This window comes from Acinonyx jubatus, chromosome F2, assembly GCF_027475565.1.
Source record: "Acinonyx jubatus isolate Ajub_Pintada_27869175 chromosome F2, VMU_Ajub_asm_v1.0, whole genome shotgun sequence".
Taxonomy (NCBI): domain Eukaryota; kingdom Metazoa; phylum Chordata; class Mammalia; order Carnivora; family Felidae; genus Acinonyx; species Acinonyx jubatus.
In genome coordinates, this window is record NC_069394.1 from 77,654,171 (window position 1) to 77,675,406 (window position 21,236).

The window sequence follows — 21,236 nt, forward strand, 5'->3', positions numbered from 1 at the left end:
CTATCCCTTGACCTGGGTACACTTGTTTCATATAACTTGACAGAAAAGAAAGCGATAGCCCATGCTCCCTTCGGAGGAAATTGTGTGAAAGTGCTAAATAGTTAAATAGTAAAACAAAACATAAAAACAAAATCTCTCAGTTCCTGCAGACACAGATGTATTGGCACTAATCAGGAAGCACATATGGATCTGTCTTAGAACACTGTTTTCACAGTTTGATCCTGTGAGCTTATCAGAAATGCAAATTAATATGTCCCATTCATATCTACTAAATCAGAATCTCTGGAAAGAGAATGAACCAATTTAGAGTTTTAACAAGTTTTCTATGTGATTCTTGGCACATTAGAGTTTGAGAGCTACTGCCTCAGCAAATATTTTTAAAAAATGTTTATTTGTCTTGGGGGGGGGGTGGAGAGAGAAAGAGAGAAAGGGAGAGGGAGAGGGAGAGGGAGAGGGAGAGGGAGAGAAAGAACACGCATGAGCAGGTGAAGGGCAGAGAGAGAGAGAGAGAGGGAGAGAGAGAATCCCAAGCAGGCTCCACGCTCAGTGTGGAGCCCAACCCCATGACACGAGACCACGACCTGACCGGATACCAACAGCTGGATGCTCAACCAACTGAGCCACCTAGGCTCCCCACGAATATTTTTTGTTATACCTCAACCTCAATCTAGAGGTGACACTTACCCCTTTCCCACCCACAGAAAGCATGGTATAAATTCATCCCGTCAGTACAATCCAAGCAAAATACAGGAGTTAAAGCCTGCTTGACAGCATAGTGTAGTGCAGTGGTTCTCAAAGAGTAGGTTTTGTTGCATTGAAGATTTGTAGCAATCTTCAGGAAGCCAGCCAGTCTGCATGAGGCACTGCTCTGGCTCTCAGGATAGATCAGGGGATAGGTCGGCGAGGGAGAGAAAGAACAAAGCACCTGCTTCGCTTCACGGAGCTCACTCCCAGGGCAGGGCAACACTTGAGAATGCATAAATGGCACAACTTCTCATGGAGAGGAGTGCTACAAAGAAAATAAAACAGGTGCATTGGCTACACAGCACAGCAATGGGGGGAAGGGGCAAGAGGGAAAACTCTGGGAAGTCAACTTTTCAGACGAGAAATAAGAGACAGCAAATGAGAGATAGTAAAATGTAAACTGCACAGCATGTGTTATGTTATATATCTGTAAGAATTGTGATGAGTAAGATTCAAGAAAGCATGTAACCACATCTAGAAAAGGCTTTCCGATGATATGAAACCAAAATCAGGTATTTGACTGACCCCACTTTGGAAGCATTAGGTATTCTTAGAGATCAAAGGGAATTTATTACTAGAAATTGAAATACAGAGCAGTTAGAGGTGCAGCAGCAGAATGACAAGTGGCCACTTGAGGCTCAGCTACAAGGAAGCCCAGGCATTTGGTGCAGAACAGCATGAAGCAAAAACTGGGAAGAGGGTCAACAGAACTCACACAACAAGAAGGAAAATGTGCAACAGATAAACCCAGCTTGCTGAAATTTGTACTAGTTCTAAATGAAGAAATATTGAAAGCTAATTTAGAAACACCAATTTAAGAACATTAATGTATGTTCTGCAAAATTTGTTGCATAAAATTATGCATACTTGAACTGTAAACTACACAATTCTCATTCTGTAGTAGTCCTTCCATTAAATCCTTTTTATAGTCCATATTTATCAAGTCCCAGGTTGAACAACCCATCTAATTTAATTACAATTATAATTTTATTACAAATAATAAAAATGATATGACCTTGAGAGCTCACAGAGATTGGAAGTTGGGAAGAGAAAGTGGGAAGTGAATGCCATCCTTTTACAGAGTGGAAAATTGAGAGGCTGTTTATGCTGGATAGAGCAGGAAACATAGGCTTACATAGATTTTTCTAAAGATAGAAGATATAGAAACAGTAAATTCACAGGAATAAAATAGAAGAGAAGTAATAGTGAAGGGAACAATTTCCATATCCATTATTGGAAGAGGATGATGAAGTCTAGATTAGATGATAATCGATCAATAAATGGCAGTTCATGCATAATTTTAGAATAAGGAAATAGGCACTACCAAAATTTTAAAGGGAATGGTTAGAAGTAGTGTCCCATGGGAAGAGTGGGTCAGGGGTAAGGAAGGATGGGCGAAGGGACTGTTGACCTTAAGTTCTACAGGAAGATTCGGTTTTTATTAACCATGAGACACCTCACTTCGATACAATTTAAATATGGAAATTAAAAAAAAAAAAATTTCCAGGCATCGTTGTAAATAAATATGTGGACCAGTGGACCTGTCAGTGAATTCTAAGTGCACACTGTTCTCATGCTTAGAAGCTCACAACAGGAGGCAATAAATAGCCTTTGAGGCACTGATGACCAGTGTGCTGCCTGAGGACAGCCAGCATCAGAATCACCTGGGGCACGTGTCACACAGTAAAATCCCTGAGCTCAACTCAGAACCACTGACTCTGAACCTAAGAGACAGGAGGACGGTGACAAACAGCATTTTTAACACACGAGGCTTCTGTGGATACGAATGTCATAAGACTAAGTCTTGACAGTATTTTAAGCACTAGATTCTACGAAAATCCGAGGTGATAAGACAAACAATACTTCTGAAATTGAATGCAGGGGCTAGAGTTAATGTTGGAACCCACGGCTACTACATACCTGAAATGTGAGCTACCAGAACCCCTGCCTCAGTAGGAAAGTGAGGAGCACAGCACTTTGCACCATGCTGACAGTGACAGGGAGAAGTGGCACATCTCTAGTCTGCAGGAGCAAGAGGAGCAGCAGTTAAGGTCAAGAGATGACAAACAACAGAAATGAACTACTGGGACCTCATCGAGATAAGCCAGCTTCTGCACAGTGAAGGAGACAATCAGCAAAACTAAAAGGCAACCGATGGAATGGGAGAAGATAATTGCAAAGGACATATCAGATAAAGGGTTAGTATCCAAAATCTAATAAAGAACTTACCAAACTCAACACCCAAAAAATACTTTTGTGAAGAAATGGGCAGAGGACATGGATAGACACTTTTTGAAAGAAGACATCCGGATGGCGCACAGACTCATGGAAAGATGCTCAACATCACTCATCATCAGGGAAATACACATCAAAACCACAATGAGATCCCACTTCACACCTGTCAGAATGTCTCATGTTAACCTCTCAGGCAACAACAGATGTTGGCGAGGATGTGGAGAGAGAGGATGTCTTTTGCACTGCTGGTGGGAATGCAAACTGGTGTAATCAGTCTGGAGAACAGTATGGAGGTTCCTCAAAAAATTAAAAATAGAACTATCCTACAACCCAGCAATTGTACCACTAGGTATTTATCCACAAAAAAATGCTGATTTGAAGAGACAGATGCATGTCCAATGTTTATAGCAGCACTATCAACAACAGCCAAAGTATGAAAGAGCCTGAATGTCCATCAATGGATGAATGGATAAAGATGTGGTGTATATACATACAATGGAGTATCACTCAGAGATAAAAAAGAATGAAATCTTGCCATCTGCAACAATGTGGATGGAACCAGAGTATATTACGCTAAGTGAAGTCAGTCAGAGAAAGATACATATATGATTTCATGCATATGTGGAATTTAAGAAACAAAACAGATGAACACAGGGGAAGGGAAGGAGAAATTAGATAAAAATGGAAAGGGAGACAAACCATAAGAGACTTAAATACAGAGAACAAACTGGGTTGCTGGAGGCATGCTGGGTGGGAGGATGGGCTAAGGGGGTAAAGGGCAGTAAGGAGGGCACTTGTCGGGATGAGCCCTGGGGGTTTATATGTAAATGATGGATCACTAAATCCTGTTCCTGAAACCATTATTACACTGTATATTAACTTGGATTTAAATAAAATTTAAAGAGAGAGAGAGAGAGAGAGAGAGAGAGAGAGAGAGATGACAGAACCTACACCAGGCTTGCAGCAGGTGGGCATCAGAGGCACCCATCCCAGGACACTGCCAAGCGAAGGTGTGCATTTGAAATGAAGTAGGACCTTTAGTCATTGAACTGGTGAGATCTGGGGCTAAGGACTATTTCTCCTAACACAATTATTTATTCACAGTCTTTGAATACTCCTTGCTGGGGCTGGTGTTGCCTGAGAAAGAAAATGATGATGGAAGGAGAAGGACGAGGAGGAGAAGATTGTGTTTTCCTTGAGATCAATATACAGAAAATATTTTAAATCAACATACATATTTTTAGCAAGACTTACTAAGCACAGTTTGTGGTTCACTTGTAACATTTGTTGACCCTCTAATATGTGTCTGACATTGCGGTATGGAAGGTGAGGAAGAGAAAATGCTTGCCCTCAAAGCTACAATTCAGTTAGAGGAGCAAACCGGTAGACAATTATGAAAGTGATGGAGGTGGTCGGACTCTCCCTGGAAAAGTTAGAAATGGGAGTGCACTTTGAATGGAAAGTCAAAGATCTAACAGACCCACTGGCAGGCTGCAGCTATGAGCACTCTGACGGAACTAGAGAGACTGTGGTGATAGATGACCATGGAGGGGAAGCCTGTGGCTGTGGCCGTTCTCATTGAGGCTGCTCACTAGAATCGTCTTTTCAAAAGTAATTAAAAAGACTTTAAAAAATAGTAAGTGGTCAGTGAAAATGAGGAAGTAGGCAACTGTAAGCACTCATCCGTCCACAGAAGCATTAAAAAAAAAATCAAAGGGAAACGATCAGAGCTACCTTTGCTCTGGAAAACAGCCATTACTAAATGCTGAATAAAGGTAAAAACTGAAAAATGGTAGAAAAGCTTCCTGGCATTTTTACTTGCCCTTGCCGCACCCCCTCCCCAGCTCAGGGGTGGTCTTGAAGAAGGCCACCCACATTCCCAGTGTGGGACTCTGGTCTCTGGCTCTGGAAGGAGCAGAGCAGAACTTATTTGCAAAGAATTGGGTCTCTATGTTTTAATCTGTCTGAGGCTATCTGAAGGACGGACAGGAAGCATTTGTTTTTGTTTCAACTCAGGCTCAGGCTGGAAAGGCAGTAGGTAGTCCTCAAATCATTCTAAAATGAACTAGCAGCCTGTAGTCACCTGGACAAAAATTACAGTTGAGGTGTATGACAGAGTGCCAAAAACTTAAAGGGAAAGCTGGAAAGAGAGTGTCTTTAGGGAAAAAGGGCATGCAAAATCTTCCATGTACATTATGGAATTTAGAGGGCTATGCATACAGCCAAGACAGGATATATATTCACAGAAGGAGTGAGAAAGCCTTAAGCTTTCACTTCTGGCTGATTTCTGGGCTTAGTGAACTCAGGAAGAACATGGAGACAATACTCTAAATGGGCTGGCTAAATACTGATGGAGTGCACTAGCAAACAGCCAAACTGCAAAGACTGGGAGAGGAGTGTGTGTGTGTGTGTGTGTGTGTGTGTGTGTGTGTGTGTGTTGTGTGTGTTGTGTGCTTGGCATTTTTGTTTCTTCTTCTTTTTCTTCTTGTTCTTCCCCTTTTTTTCCCCTTAGTTCATGGTGTTCAAGGAAATTACTCTCAAAACACTAGCTGAATACAACCTAAAGGAAAAGAGGCTTCAGAGACCACACATGACAAAGAACACACACTTTACAAAAATACTTTAGAAGGGTCACTAAACAAAAACATCCCACAGCACACAACAAAAACAAATGCTGAGGAAGGGGAAAAATCTGATTTCCAGTTTTACTACATTATACTGTTCAAAATGTCCAGTTTTCAATAAGAAATTATGAAGCATACAAAGAAATAGGAAAGCATGGCCCTTCACAGAAGTAACAGAAACTGACTGAGGAAATACAGATTTGGACTTATTAAACAATGACATTAAGTCAACTGCCTTAATTATGCAAAAAAAATCCAGCGTAGTCAGGACAATTATGTATAAACAAACAGAGAATAGCAGTAAAGATATAGACATTATAAAAAGGAACCAAATAGAAATTCTGGAATTGAAAAGTACAATAGTTGAAATGAAAGTGAAATTAAAGAAAACCTAAATAAATGGAAAGACATCCAATGTTCATGGATTGGAAGACTTACTATAGTTAAGATGGCAATCTACAGATTCAATAAAATCCCTATCAAAATACCACTGTTTTTTTAAAATTTCTGCAAAGGTTGAAAGCTTTTCCTCAAAACGTATATGGATTGTGAAGAGCTGTGAATAGCCAAACAATGTTAGAAAAGAAAAACAAAGCCGGAGGACTCATACTTCCCAATTTCAAAACGTATTATAAAGATACAGTAATCAAAGTAGTGTGTACTGGCATGAGAAAAGACATACAGACCAATGAAACAGAACAGAGAGTTGATAAATAAACCTATGTGTCTATGGATAGTTGATTTTCAACAATGGTGTCAAAACCATTCAATGCAGGAAAAAGTCTTTTCAACAAATGGGGCTGGGACAACTGGATATCCATATGCAAAAGAATGAAGTTGTACCCCCTACCTCACACCACAGGCAAAAATTAACTCAAAAAACTGGAACCATAAAACCGTTAGAAGGAAACTGAGAGGTAAAAGTCTTCATGACTTTTATTTGGCAATGGACTGATTCTTAGATACAACCAAAGCATGAGAAACAAAATAAAAAAAAAAAAAAAGATAGATTCGGCTTCTTGAAAACCAAAAACTTTTGCGCACTTAAGGACATTATTATCGAGAAAGTGAAAATACAACCTACAGAATGGGAGAAAACATTTGTAAATCACATATCTGATAAGGTCTAGTATCCAGAATATATAAAGAACTACAACTCAACAACAAAATAATAACAAATATCCCACTTTAAAATTAGGCAAAATATGTAGACATTTCTTTAAAGAAATATGCAAATGGCCAACAAACACATGAATAGATGCCCTACCTCATTAGTCATTAGGGAAATGCAAATCAAAACCAAAATGAGGTACCATTTCACACCTATTAGAGTGGCTATAATAAAATCAAACTGGAAATAACAAGTATTGGCAAGGGTAGATAAATTGGAATGCTCATACATTGCTGGCAGGAATGTAAACTGGTTCAGCTGCTGTGGAAAACAGTTCGGTAGTTCCTTGAAACGCTAAACATAGAATTACCATATAGCTCAGCAGTTCTATTCCCATGCATTTTGAAAGGACTAAAAGCAGGTACTAACATCCATTTGCCATGCATACTCCTAGCAGCACTGTTCACAACATCCAAAAAAGGTGGAAACGGCCAAATGTCCACCAATGGATTAATGGATGAACAGTTATGTATACATACAGTGGAATGTTATTCAGCCATGGAAAGAATGAAGAACATTGAAGATAATGTGCTAAGCGAAAGAATTCAGACACACAAGATCACATATTGCATGATTCCATTTAGATGAAACATCCAGAAATGTTAAATACATAGAGACAGAACAAAGACTGGTGGTTTCCGGGGGGCTGGGTAAGGAGGGGGATGGGAGATAACTGCTTATTGAGAATGTGGTTTTCTTTTGAGGTGATAAAGAATTTAGAAGTAAATAGAGGTGGCTACCTCTGAATTAGTCCCTTTTAAAATACTGATTTTATATTATGTTAGTTTCATCTCCACAAAAAAGGCACAACAACAATGATAACAGAGCCTGGACATCAGCCCACACCAATTAAATCGGCATTTTCCGGCATGAGGCCCAGGAACTTTTAAGTCTTCAAAGCTATCCAGGTGATTCCAGGAATATCCAGATTTGAGAACCACTGGGCTGGATTGCGAAGAATTTGCTTTTTATTAATATTTTGTTTGTTGTTTTTCTATACTTACAGAGAAGGAAGCCGTTGAAGAATTTTAAATAGAACAATATGACAACGCATGCCTTTTAAGATATTTGGTAGCAGAGTGAAGAAAAATTGAAGGGGGCTTCGACTGGAATCCATTGGGTTTGCGGGGACTCGGACTGATAGGCCCAATCCAGACAAAGCCAGTGAACACCGACAAGACCCAAGAAATAAAACATATGGAGGTGAAGTGCAAGGAGAAATTTGTGACCTGCGGTTTTCTGGCTCCGGCACTTGAGTAACTAGTGTTATCGTTAACTGAAAGAAAGCTCCGAGGAGACAGAGGTAAGAAGAGATGCTGGCTCCCAGGCCTGCCTCTACCTAGGATGTACTGAGCTTGAGGTGATGTGCCCGCAGGACATGTGGGTAGAGCCATGCAATGGGCAGTCGGAACTATTCCTCTGGAAGCGCTGTTAATAGTGTGCTGATGGGCTTTCCACAACATAACCTCTCCGACACTTACGAGATTCACAAAAAGGCAACAAGATAACACCAAAAATAAATTAAGACTGGCAGCGTATCTCACAATAACTGAGAAGGAATTTCCAAAAACAACACCCGAAGCATTACTAGAACGACAAGAAGCAATACATGTTTTGTGACCAAAACAAAGGGAAACTTATTTCTTCCCCCAGTGCTCACCTTATGACTCTGAAGCTGAGGGTTTCTAACTACCTTAGTACATACCGAACCCTCTACTTTGAGGAAACATCTAGCCTTCTGTCTCAGTAGCTCTATGGTCGTTTCTACAACCATCGTGAAGCTCTGAATCCCAGAAATCAACAGAACAAGCACTGGCAGGGAAGGAAGAATGACTCTAGGTGCACATAATTCTAGGAAGTATAACCCCAATTACAGGAAGCTGCCTCCACAGGGCATCACAGAAGAGACTCGGCCGGAAGGATTCTCAAGTACTTGACACATCAGCCATATGTGCAGGGCCTTTGAAGAGCCTAAAAAGAGACACTATTGTCTTAAAAGATGAGAGAAGGTTCTTCCCCCCTACTTCTCCTTCTAGGTATAACTAAAAATCCCTGAACGTTACATATAAAAACAAACATAAGAAAACTATGAAAGTTGGAGAGAAGACGACAAACAGGATAGGGACCTTAGGACCTAAGGAACAAACCGGTGGTGAGTTCCTGGGTTTTCTTTTTACCTCATTCTCCCAGACTGGAAAAGCTGGCAACCCAGAATCACAAATGTGATTGTGCCAAAAATAAAAACAAAAGAAAACAAAAACAGTCACAACCTACGCCTGCTATCTAGTCAAAAGTTGAGGAAATAAGACAGCTTAGCAATACAGAAAACCTTTAGACAATAACTGCTTTACTGCCAAAGAATTTAGGCAGTCTCTGGCAGCTAGAAAGGCAAGGAAGGGACTCTCCCACAGAACCTTCTGGAATGAATATCCTGCTGAAACCTTCATTGTAGTCTAAGGAGCCTGATTTTCAGAATTCTGACCTTCAGAACTGTAAGATAATAAATTTCTGTTGTTTTAAGTCACTAATGTTGTGGTAATTTTTTACAGCATTAATAGGAAACTAATAAAGATTTTGGTACTGAGAGTGGGGTGCTGCGGAAAAACAATACCTAAGAATGTGGCAGTTGCTTTAAAATTGGGTAAAGTGTAGAGGCTAGAAGAATTTTCAGGAGAATGATGGGAAAAAGCTTAGACTGTTTTATTATTTTATTTATTTTATTTTACAGACAGAGAGAGAGAGAGAGAGAGAGAGACAGAGCATGAGTGGGGAAGGGAGGCAGAGGAAAAGAATCTTAAACAGGCTCTGAGCTCAGCCTGGAAGCCAACACGGGACTCGATTCCATGGCCCTGGGACCCTGGGATCACAACCTGAGCTGAAATCAAGAGTGGGTGGATGCTCAACTGACTGAGCGATCCAGGTGCCTTGAAGACTGGATTGTTTTGAATACATTGTTAGTTAAAATACGAATGTTAATGGCTCTGCTAGTGAGAACTCAGAATGAAGGACGGGGTTAAGAAAAAATGATAACAGTATTAGAGAATACTTAAATTGTCATCAATAGACTGTGAATAGAACAAAGACATGGCGCTTGGAAGGAGATGAAGAATGTTACTGGGAATCACAGGAAAAGGGATCCTTATTTTACAGCAGTATCTTAGCTGAATTGTTTCCTAATTTTGTGTGTGGTTTTTTTTGTTTTTGTTTTTTGAGAGCGAGCAAGCTAGTGTGAGCAGGGGAGGGGCAGAGAGAGAGAGGGAGAGAGAGACTCCCAAGCAGGCTCCACACTCAGCACGGCGCTCCATCTCACAACTGGGAGATCATGACCTCAGCCGAAATCAAGAATCGGATGCTTAACCAACTGAGCCACCCAAGCATCCCGCTGTTTCCTATTTTTTATGTGGAAAGCAGAACTTACAAGTGATGGATTTACACACTGTTAATTTTTTTTTTAATGTTTATTTACTTTTGAGAGAGAGAGGCATAGTGCAAGCGGGGAAGGGGCAGTGAGGGAGACACAGAATCTGAAGCAGGTTCCAGGCTGTGAGCTGTCAGCACAGAGCCTGACACAGGGTTTGAACCCACGGTCTGTGAGATCACAAAGACACTTAACCGACTCAGCCACCCAGTTGCCCCTGGACTTACACATCGTTAAAGAAAAATAAATTTCATGATACTTGTTAAAGACAGGCTGTCACTAAAGACGGGCTGCGAGAGATTGAGCTAAACAAGAGATTGAACTGTTACAGGGACAAGTGGAGATTTATAGCCAAGGAGCAGGGTAGAGGTCAGTGGATGGAAAATTACTAAGAGGAACCATCAAGGGTAGGGGGATTCTGGCTAAACTAACTTGAGGGGACTTTTGCTGAAGACAGGCTAACAAAGGTTGGGGATGAACGTGATCAGATATCAAGGGTGGGGATTTTCACTAAACTGACCCAGCAAGGTTCTTGCTTAAAACTGAACTAAATAGGCCAAGGACAGAGCTCAAGGGCAAGGCCTAGTCAAAACAGCACTGAGGAGCCTGACTAAAGTTTGGTCGTTGGAGAGAATTTGTCAACGTTTAGCTGAGGGGATTTTCAAGCAGAGTGTTGAAGGTGAAGTCTGGTTCCTTCCTACTGCTTATAAGTAAAATGTGAGACAAAAGAGATAAACTGAAGAAAGAACTGTTAAGCAAAAAGGAATTTGGGCTTGATGATTTAGGAAATTTTCATCCTATCCGGACTGTCAAAGATGCTAAAATTGAGAGATTCACCGTCAGGAAAGCATGCTCTGAGAGACAGCCAAGAGTGAGGCTGGATAACCTTTCGGTAGTGCCTCAGAAGGACAGAAAGGTTGGAGTATTCAGTCAACAGGGGGCTCTGTGACGAGTAGGCATCTGACTCATCTGAGCAAAACCCTGGAGTAAATATGGGATTATCTAGGAAAGACTTGTGGAGAAGCCTATTGCTTAATGGAGTGGATCCCTGAGACATACATGGGAGACCCACAAGGAGCTTGGCTGAAACACTGCACTGAAACGGACCAAGGCAGAAGGAAATAAAGACAGGCTGTCCACGCTGTCAGACTCCCACAGTCCTAGAGACGAGAGAGAGGCTGGTAAAACCCGACTGCAAATAACTGCTACCTTTTATGAAAAAAGAAAGATGACTCCAGGGGTGGGGCCAGGAGCCAAGGGCAAAGGTGAATCCATGAGCACAGATGATTATTCCCAGGCCTTAAAACCTAATGGAGTTTGACAAGTTGGATTTCTAAACTGCTCCCAACTAGTACGTCCTTTTCACCTTCCATTTTCTCCTCTTGGGGATGGGAATGCCAATAACTGGTATCCTACACCTGTCCCATCATCATATTTCTTGTTTTCTAGTTTCACAGGTCCCAGACTGACAGGAATCCAGAAGTCATAAAGAGCGTGTTCTTTGAGTATAATGGAATCTAACCAGAAATCATTTACAAAAAGGTAACAGAAAAAAATTTCCAAATTTAGAAATTAAACAGTATACCTCTAAACAGCCCATAGATTCAGAAAAAAAAAAAAAAATCTTGAGGACAATAAAAAAAATTAAACTGAATGAAAATAAAAACATATAAAAATTGGTAGAACACAGACCAGCATTAAGAAGAAAATTTATAGCACTACAATGCTTATATTAGAAAAGAAGAAAGTCCCAAATAAATATGCTAAGCTCTCACCTCAAAGTACTAGAAAAAGAACAAACTAAAACTGAAGGAAGCAGAAGGTAAAAATAAAAATAAAAACAGAAATCCACGAAATTGAAGGCAAAAGACAATAGAGAAAAATCAGTGAAACAAAGACATTTTTGGGTAAAGATTAATAAACTGACAGACCTCTAGGAAGACCAAAAAAACAGGAGAGAAGATACAAATTACTAATATCACTAATGAAACATGAGATATCACTACAGACCCTGCATTCATCAAAATCATAATAAAGAATACAAAGAAAACTCTGCACACATAACGTTGACAACTTAAATGAAATTACCACAACTCATCCAGTATGAAATAATGTGAACAGTTCTGTAATTACTAGGCAAATTGAATTTTTAACTAAAAACCCCCTGAAAAAGAAATCTCCAGGGACATCTGGGCAGCTCAGTCAGTTGAATGTCTGACTCTTAATTTCGGCTCAGGTCATGATGCCAGGATCGAGCCCATGCTGAACATGGAGCCTGCTTAGGATTCCCTCCTTCCCTCTCCCTCTGCTCCTCCCCCACTTGCACATGCGTGCATGAACGTGGACTCTCTCTCTCTCAAAAAAAGAGATCTCCAGGTTCAGATGGTTTCACCAAAGAATTCTACTAAATTCCAGTTTAAAGAAAATTTAATTCCAATTTACACAATCTCTTCCAAAAATTAGAAGAAAAAACACATTCTAATTCACTCAATGAAGCCAATATTACACTGATATTAAAACAGTAAAAAAAGAAAACTACACATTCATATTTCCCATGAATATAGATACAAAAATTCATTTTTGTTGTTTATTTTTTTAATTTAAATCCAAGTTAGCTAACATATAGTGTAATAATGGTTTGAGTAGATGCAAAAATTCTTAAAATATTACCAAATAGAATCCAGCAATATAGAAAAAGAATTATACACCATAACCAAATGGTGTTTATTCCAGAGATGCAATTCTGGTTCAATATTTGAAAATCGACCAATGTAATTACCCTATTAAGAGACTAAAGAAGAAAAATCACATGATTGTATCAATATATACAGAAAAAGCCTTTGACAAAATTCAATATCCATTCATGATAAAAACAAAGTAGAATATAAGAACATTTCAATTTGATAAAGAACATCTACAAAAAAACCTACAGGTAACAGTATGCTTAATGATGAAAGCTTAAATTGTTTTACCTTAAGATCAGGAAAAAGGAAGTATACATATTCTAACCACTTACAATCAACAGAACTGGAAATTCAGGCAACACAGTCTATATAAAAATCCCAAGAAATCTACTCATGCACACACAAAAGTTCTACAACTAATAAGTGAGTTCAGCAAGGTCACAAGATATAAGGACAACATACAAATATCAGCATTTTATACACTAGCAATGAGTATGTGGAAACCAAAATTTATAATTCAATACCATTTACAACTGCTCAAAAAAGTGAAATATCTAGTTGCATATTTAACAAAATATGTACAGGATTTGTATGCTGAAAACCATTAAACACTCCTGAAAGAATCAACAAAATTACAAAGTGAGAGATACTCTGCACCTATGAATGGACAAACTCAACATGGTATGTCCACTCTCTCCAAATTTTGAGATACAGATTTAATATAGTTTCTACGAAAATCCCAGAAATGTAGTTTTATAGGCGTGGACATGAATGTTTTAATACTTATATGGAAAGGAAAAACAATAAAACAGCTAAAGGAATTCTGAAGAAGAACAAAGTGGGCATAATTGTTCTGTTTTAAAACTTATATAGCTAGTGAGCCTGGGTAGCTCAGTTGTTAAGCATCTGACTTCATTCAGCTCAGGTCATGATCTCATAGTTCATGAGTTCGAGTCCCACATTGGGTGAGTTTAAACCCCACTTTGGGTGAACATCAGCCCTACTTCAGGTAAAACACAAGCCCTGGGTGAGCCCTGCTTCTCTCTCTCTCTCCGCCCTTTGTGGGATTCTCACTCTCTGCCTCTCACTCATTTGTGTCCTCTCTCTCCCTCAAAAAAACAAAAAACCCAACAACAAACTTATATAGTTAGAATGATAAAGACTATGTGGCATTGGCAGAGGGATAAACTCATAAATCAATGAAACAGAACAGAAAACACAGAAACAGTTCTATATACATACTACAAACTGTTTTTTGATAATGATGCAAAAGCAATTCATGGAGGAAGGATAATCGTTTTAATTAATGATGCTAGAGAAACTGAATATTATAGGAAAAAACAAAACTCAGCCTAAAACTCATACCTAATATAAAACATTAACTTGAAATGAATCATAGATTTAAGTGTAAAACCATAAAACTTTTAGAAGGGGAGGCGTTCTTAGGCATGATCCCCAAATATGGATTTATAATAGACAAAATTGATATATTGGACTGTATCAAAATTAAAACTTTTGCCCCGTGAAGCACCCTGCTGAAAGATGAAAAGGCAAGCGATAGACTGGGAAAAATACTTGCAAACCACAATTTTGACAAAGGACTCATACCTAGAATATGTCAAGAACTCTCAAAGAATGACATTAAAAACACAAAAATTCAACTAGAAAATGAAAAAAGACATAAAGAGACATTTCACTAAAGAGAGTATACCAATGGCAAGTAAGCACATAAAAAAGATATTCAAGGTCACTACTATTAAGAGAAGCTAAAACAAAAAAAATATCAACAATATGACAGACTGGTGAGGATGTGGAAAATCTAGTTCCCTTGTACATGGCTGGCGAGAATGTAAAAACGGTACAATCACTGTGAAAAACAGTTTGGCGGACTCTTAAAAAAACTGAACATATACTTACCATATGATCCAGCAATTGCACTTCTTGGTGTTTATTCCAAAGAAATGAAAGTCTACGCTTGCAGAAAAACCTGTATTCGATTGTTCATAGGAGTTTTATTTGTAAGAGTTCCAAACTGGAAATGACCAAAGTGCCCCTCTATAGGCAAATGGTTCAATTGATTGTGGTATATTTGTACCATGGAATACTGCTCAGAAATAAGGGAGAAACGACTGATACACACAACAACTTGGGTAAATATCACAACATTATCTTTAGTGAATAATGCCAATCACAAAATGTTATAGATTGTGTGACTCCATTTCTGTGACATTCTTTACCTGCCAAAATTAGACATGGAAAACAGATTAGTGGTTATTAGAAGTTAGGGATGGTGGGAAAGTGGCTGTCATTACTAAGGGGGTGGTTGATGGAAGATATTTGCTGATCGTATTGATGATACAATAGTTTTATGTCTTAATTGCACTGGTGGTTACAGGAACCTACACAAGTAATAAAATTATGTAGAGTCATACATACAGAAGCAATATCAGCAAGATGGTAGATAAGGAGGTCCCAGCCCCACACCGCCACCCCTCCCCCGCAACAAAACCAGTGACTGAACAATTACCCATGGAAGAAAATAGCTTTGGGAAAGTTTCAGTGCACAACTAAGAAGCTGCAGCAACCTGTTGGAGCATTAAAACCAAGAAGAGCTGCACAGAAAAGTTCAGGAAGCATTTTATCTGTGTCAACCTCATTCCCCAGCCCGGCACAGCATGGCGGGGAGAGGGATCCCTTCAGTTGCAACTTCTCTTGGGGGGAAGGAGGGCGGGGAGTGGTGGTGAGGGCAGGAGGACCCCAGCAGCCCTCACCACTGCAACAGACACCTACTGCCTTTGCCAACGAGGTCCACCCGGTCTTTGCTGATGCCCACACAGCTGCCTGAAGACCATGCTGCTGAGCAGGACGCTCTCCTGGCTGCAGCCGCCTCTGTACTCCCTACTCCGACTCAGCTGGGGCCATGGCTCCACACACACCTCCAGCCCTGGTGCCCCTGCATCCCCCAGAATCAGTGCCGCCACAGGCCTCCTAGAACAAGCATCCCTACAGAACCCCCCAGAAGTGGCATCCCCACATATCCCTGGACACGTCACTGCTGTGTACCCCACCTAGCAGGCAATCTCATACCTACTACTGGTGATGGTCTTTCCCCACAAACGACAATTCACAAAGTCTGCAACAGGTCACTGTTCTTTCAAATGCAGACACCCAACACAGAGCTACAAGGCGTGCACACAAAGACACCCAACACAAAGCTACAAGCGTGGGCGTGCGCGCGCACACACACACAAATCAAAGAAACATGACGCCATGAAACAATATATTTCCAATAAATAACTCCAAAAAATGGAGATCTACAGATTTTCCTGACAAAGAATTCAAAATAATAGCCTTAAAGATGCTCAGTGAGCTTCAAGAGAACAGATACACAATGAAATCATGAAAACATGAACAAAACAAGAAGTTCAACAAAGAGACAGAAATCATAAAAAAAAAAAAAAAAGAACCCAACAGAAATTCTGGAGCTCACGAATACAATAAATGCATGAAAAACGCAACAGCAGACATGAGCAAGCAGAAGAGTCACAGTGAGACTTTTCACACTCGTCTTCTCTTTGTGGAAATGGGAAAATTATCCACCCTCTTGCAGATAGACTGAGCCTATGAAAGGTTCTAGCTAATGAGTTCTGGGCAGAAATGCTGTGTGTCACCTCCAGGCTGGACCACTTATTTGCTGGCGTAAGACACTCCAAGAGCCATCTTTTCCCATTATAACAATCGTGCAAAGCACATGTTAACACGGTGGTGTCTGGGGGCGCCTGGGTGTCTCAGTCAGTTAAATGTCTGCCTCTTGATTTTGGCTCAGGTCATGATCTCAGGGTCATGGGATCAAGCCCCACGTCAAGCCCCATGCTCAGCATGGAGCCTGCTTGAGATTCTCTCCACTTGCCCCATCCCCCTCCTGCTCACTCACATGTGTGTGTGCTCTTTCTCTCTCAAAAAGAAAATTAATATGGTGGTGTCTGGAATACTGAACCTTTCCAAGGAGGACAACTGCCTACAATGTCACCTGATAAACTTTTGTTGTGCTAAGCCACTGCCAATTCTGTGTTGTTAGAACAGCATAATCTAGCCTATTCAGACTGATATAGTGAAATCAGTTATGTATCAGGAAGCCATATAATTTATCATCCAAACCTGGACACCTTTGAGTCTAAAAGGATACACTATTAATAATTACAACAGGACAACAGTCAGAGACTGGAACTGTCCTGGGTGACCAAAATGTGTGGTCACCTCAAATATGTGGTAAGTAGAAGCAGAGGTATTGGGGACATCTGACCATCAGATAGCTCTCCAAGAACATTCTCTAGTGGCATGTTGGAATGTGGTTAAAACCACAGCAGATTGTGCAAGTTTTAGATCATAAGACAATATAGTCAAATGTTTTTCTAGTCAAATTAATTTTGAGTTTGTGCTCGTATTCTATAAAACAAATGAGAGATTTTTAATTTGAATTGTATTTTCAGGTCTCCTCTCTCTGGGATTTTCAGTTTTTATAGAAAGTGAAATCATTGAGGAGGCTCTGCTGGCCATAAGTCATCAGTTCATAGTGGTTACTGCTGAAATGCCCATTGTTCCAGCTGGTGTGGACCCTTCACTTCTGTTGGTCCTACTGATTCCATTCTACCTTTGGGGCATGAGAAAATGTAGTAAAACTGTTAACTCCAATTCTAAAACTCCAGCCTCTCTGGATATACCATGCATCCACTTTCTTTGAGGTTTTGCCCCCTCCTTGGGGCACTGTTTGGTTAAAAAAAAAGTTTTGTTTTGCTGCCCCTTAGATGCAGGGTCACCTGTTTCATTCCCATTCTGGGAAGGGCCTGGAGGGTTATTTTTGTGTAAGCAAAGTCTGGTTTCTGCCTTGCCAATACTTTACTTCTTGAACAAGGCAAAGAACCACACAACTTGGCTACCTGCTAAAACAGATTAATAAAAAAGGAAAAGTTGTCAGATAAAAATATAAACGACTGGTTCAGAGATGTAGTTCATCTTGCAGCCCTTTAATTAGAAACTGAAGGAAGCTAAGAAAACAAAAAGTCCTCCAGAGTATAACAATCTAGTGGTCGCTTACCACTGAGGCCATAAATTCTCTATCATTGGTAGAATATCATTATTTAGTTCCCTTGTAATAATTTTAGATTTTAAGAGTTGCCTAAGTAAAAATATTCCTGAAAAGAAATAAAGCTGATTTTATATATGAAGCATCTTGGTATGAATTCCTTTACCGTATGGTCTTTCTAGCTGAGTTCTGGGTTCAACAGGACACATTGCAGAGAAGCAGAGAAAAGGACGGGCCGTAGGACAATACAGATGGGCAAGGTGTGGACGAGACTCTAGAGGGATACCTACACAGCCGTAGGCAGCATGACTGCACTGTTCCCTGAAACTATGACACACTCTGCTCCTGTGACACACTGATTTATAGTCAGTTCTGGCAGCAGGAGCAGTGGAAGCAGGGGGAGCCAACCATTTGTGCTTTTTGGATTGCCTTTATCACTTAGCCACGACCTTCAAATTGGGCAACACTGAACACTTTTCCAGAGGGTTCGGTGTTGACCAGACTCTTTAAATGTCTCCTTGAAAGGACAGTGAATTTAAATCACATTGATTTATCCAGCATTTGTATTACTCAGCATCTAAAAAATGGTGTTGATTATTTAGGACAAGGGTTTGCTTTAGGATTTCTCATTTAAAAGGTTTTGTTTTGTCCTAATAATGGATTTGCTGTCACAAACCCTATTTTTAATATTGATTTTGGCAAATAATTCCATTCACTGGGATTTTAAAAAACACTATTTGAAGACCATCTAGTTCTCGGCAATTCCTCATAATTATGGTGTTCAACATTATCAACCTATTTAGAGGAGAAAGAGTCTATAAATGCTAGTTATCACGTCAGTGCCTGGACTCACTACTGTGGTTCAGAATCTGATCAAGTAAGTCAGGCTTTTGGCCAAGCAATTTATCGTCTTCATTTCAGAATTCTAATGTCATAGCTTAAACACACACACATACACAGTAACTTCATGTATATTACGAATCACTAAGGCAAACTCTCAAATGGTCTGACCTCATAGCAATAGTTATGTACACTATGACTTTTAGCTCTGAGATAAGGTACTAGAATTAATTACACATAAATAAAAATGAACATGGCTTCCCACTGTCTGATGCATGACCATCAATATCTGGTCTTATACTTTTCTACACTTAGCTCCTATTATCCCTTTTGTACTTTATGTTCTAGCTAAAAGAGATTGATCACCACTCTTCGAAAATGCACTATGAATTTTCTATTTCAGTGTTATTCTTTATGCTATTCCCTTCGTAAAATGACTGCTTTCTTCATCTTTGTAAAGTAAAAATTCTATCTAAATTTCAGATCTTGATTCAAATTTGACTTCTGCCATGGAGCAGCGTACCCTTTTTATTATGTCATGGGTCACTTTCTTTGTTGTATTATTTTAGTACAAGTTTACTAAGAAAGCAATAATGCCACATATTGTTGTACATCTTTAGCATCATACTTTTAAGAAAATGTTCATTGAATTTTTAATATTCTTCAAAATTGAAAATTGTTACATAAAATTTAAAATATTTTTATCTGTAGTTTTGATGCATGTAGTTTATAAGCAGGATTTTAATGAAGGGAAAGCATCTACGTAGGTTAAAAACCATAATGGTTTTGGAGGGTGGCGGGGGAGGGGTAAAAAAAAAAAAACAAACCATAATGGTTTTAAGAGTTAAAGCCACTATTTACTGCACACAATAAATTAGACATGTTTATTTTCCTAAAATAAATTCCTTTTAATATTACTTGGCAAACAAAAAGAATGAAATCTGGCCATGTGCAACAAGTGTATAATGCTAAGCAAAATATGTCAGAGAAAGACAAATATATGACGTCATTCACATGTGGAATTTAAGAAACAAAACAGATGGACATAGGGGAAGGGAAGGAAAAATAAGGTAAAAACAGAGAGGGAGACAGACCATAAGAGACTCTTAAATACAGAGAACAAACTGAGGGTTGCTGGAGGGCTGTTGGGTGGGGGGATGGGCTAAATGGGTGATGGGCATTAAGGAGGACACTGGTTGGGATGGGCACTGGGTGTCATGTGTAAGTGATGAATCATTAAATTCTACTCCTGAAACCATTATTACACTACATGTTAACTAACCTGAATTTAAATTCAAGGAAAAAAACAAGAAATTCCTTCTGTTGAGAATTTTTATATTTTCCTTTTATTGGAAAAATCTCCAGGATCCTGTCAATGTTAAATCTACTACATTTGCCAAGTTACAGTTAATAATCCATCTGCAAAACATGAGGAGCTCACCAAATGACTTCTAAGGTAACGTTCAGTTCTTAAAATTTTTATACTAGTATTCCATAATTTCATCTTCTGTTTTACATACAGCTGCATTAAAATATGTACTCAAGAAGGCAAGGGACTTTGCTGACATACTACCTGCTGTATCTCCCACGCCCAGCATATCTTACATCCTAATAAACACTTGATGAATGAATGAGTTTGTCCTCCCTCCCCAGAAGTTTATATATTATGGAAATTCTACTCAATACATTTTTTTGTGGGGCACTGATCATGAGCAGGCCATGGTGGTAGGCCCCAGGCTCCTATTAACCTTCTCACAAGCTATTTAGAAAGGCTTGTCAACAAATATGAACACAGCTGTAAAAGAAGTTAAAAACAAAATAATATGGAAAAGGCAATACAAAAGAATGAGAACGGTCAACTAATTTGGCCGATACGAACTTTACTAAATGGAGAATGGGAGGTATTGACAGGTTTTAATTTGCTCTCTCCTCCCTTTGCTCTCTTCCTCCCTTGTACTCCCTCCTCCTCTCCCTGTCACCCTCCTTCTTAGAAATGTAACATCTGTAGATTATAATTCTCATGGTACCAAAGAATAGGAAATATAGAAATGAATATACTTCCAGTATTTCTCTCCCATTCCTCAGTAAAAGACTGAGATCAACAAATTTGAAAGTTACATGCCATTACTCTTCAAGTTTATAATTAGTTTATATGTGGCTCTCTGAAATAAGCCTTGGTATATTTAAAAAAAAAATCTAAAAATGGATCTGAATCCACATCCAAGATGACAGTTATATTTATTTTCTTAAATATTAATGATGTATGAAAATTGAATAACCTACTTTTCCTATTTATTAGTGCTTGGATACCCTGGAGGAAAGTGACAATGAAAACTTGGAAAAAGAAGGAGAAGTTGAAAGTTTTCATGGTTACAGAGTATCTTAAATGCTGTTTGTCAATAAAATAACATCCTTATTATATCTTATTATTTTAACA

General features: G+C 39.3%; 1 protein-coding gene across 24 annotated transcripts in view; it reads right to left on the minus strand.

Moving 5' to 3' along the window:
* Positions 1-21,236, minus strand: part of LOC106974083 (uncharacterized) — a 241,939-nt gene that overhangs the window by 210,773 nt on the left and 9,930 nt on the right. The window contains exon 1 of one of the 24 annotated variants that reach the window (XR_008292703.1): positions 2,665-19,581. The exons of the other annotated variants lie outside the window; for them this stretch is intronic. The gene's annotated coding sequence lies outside the window, so the exon portion shown is untranslated. Of the gene's footprint in view, positions 1-2,664; positions 19,582-21,236 lie in introns of those variants that run through there. 24 annotated transcript variants of the gene reach the window in all.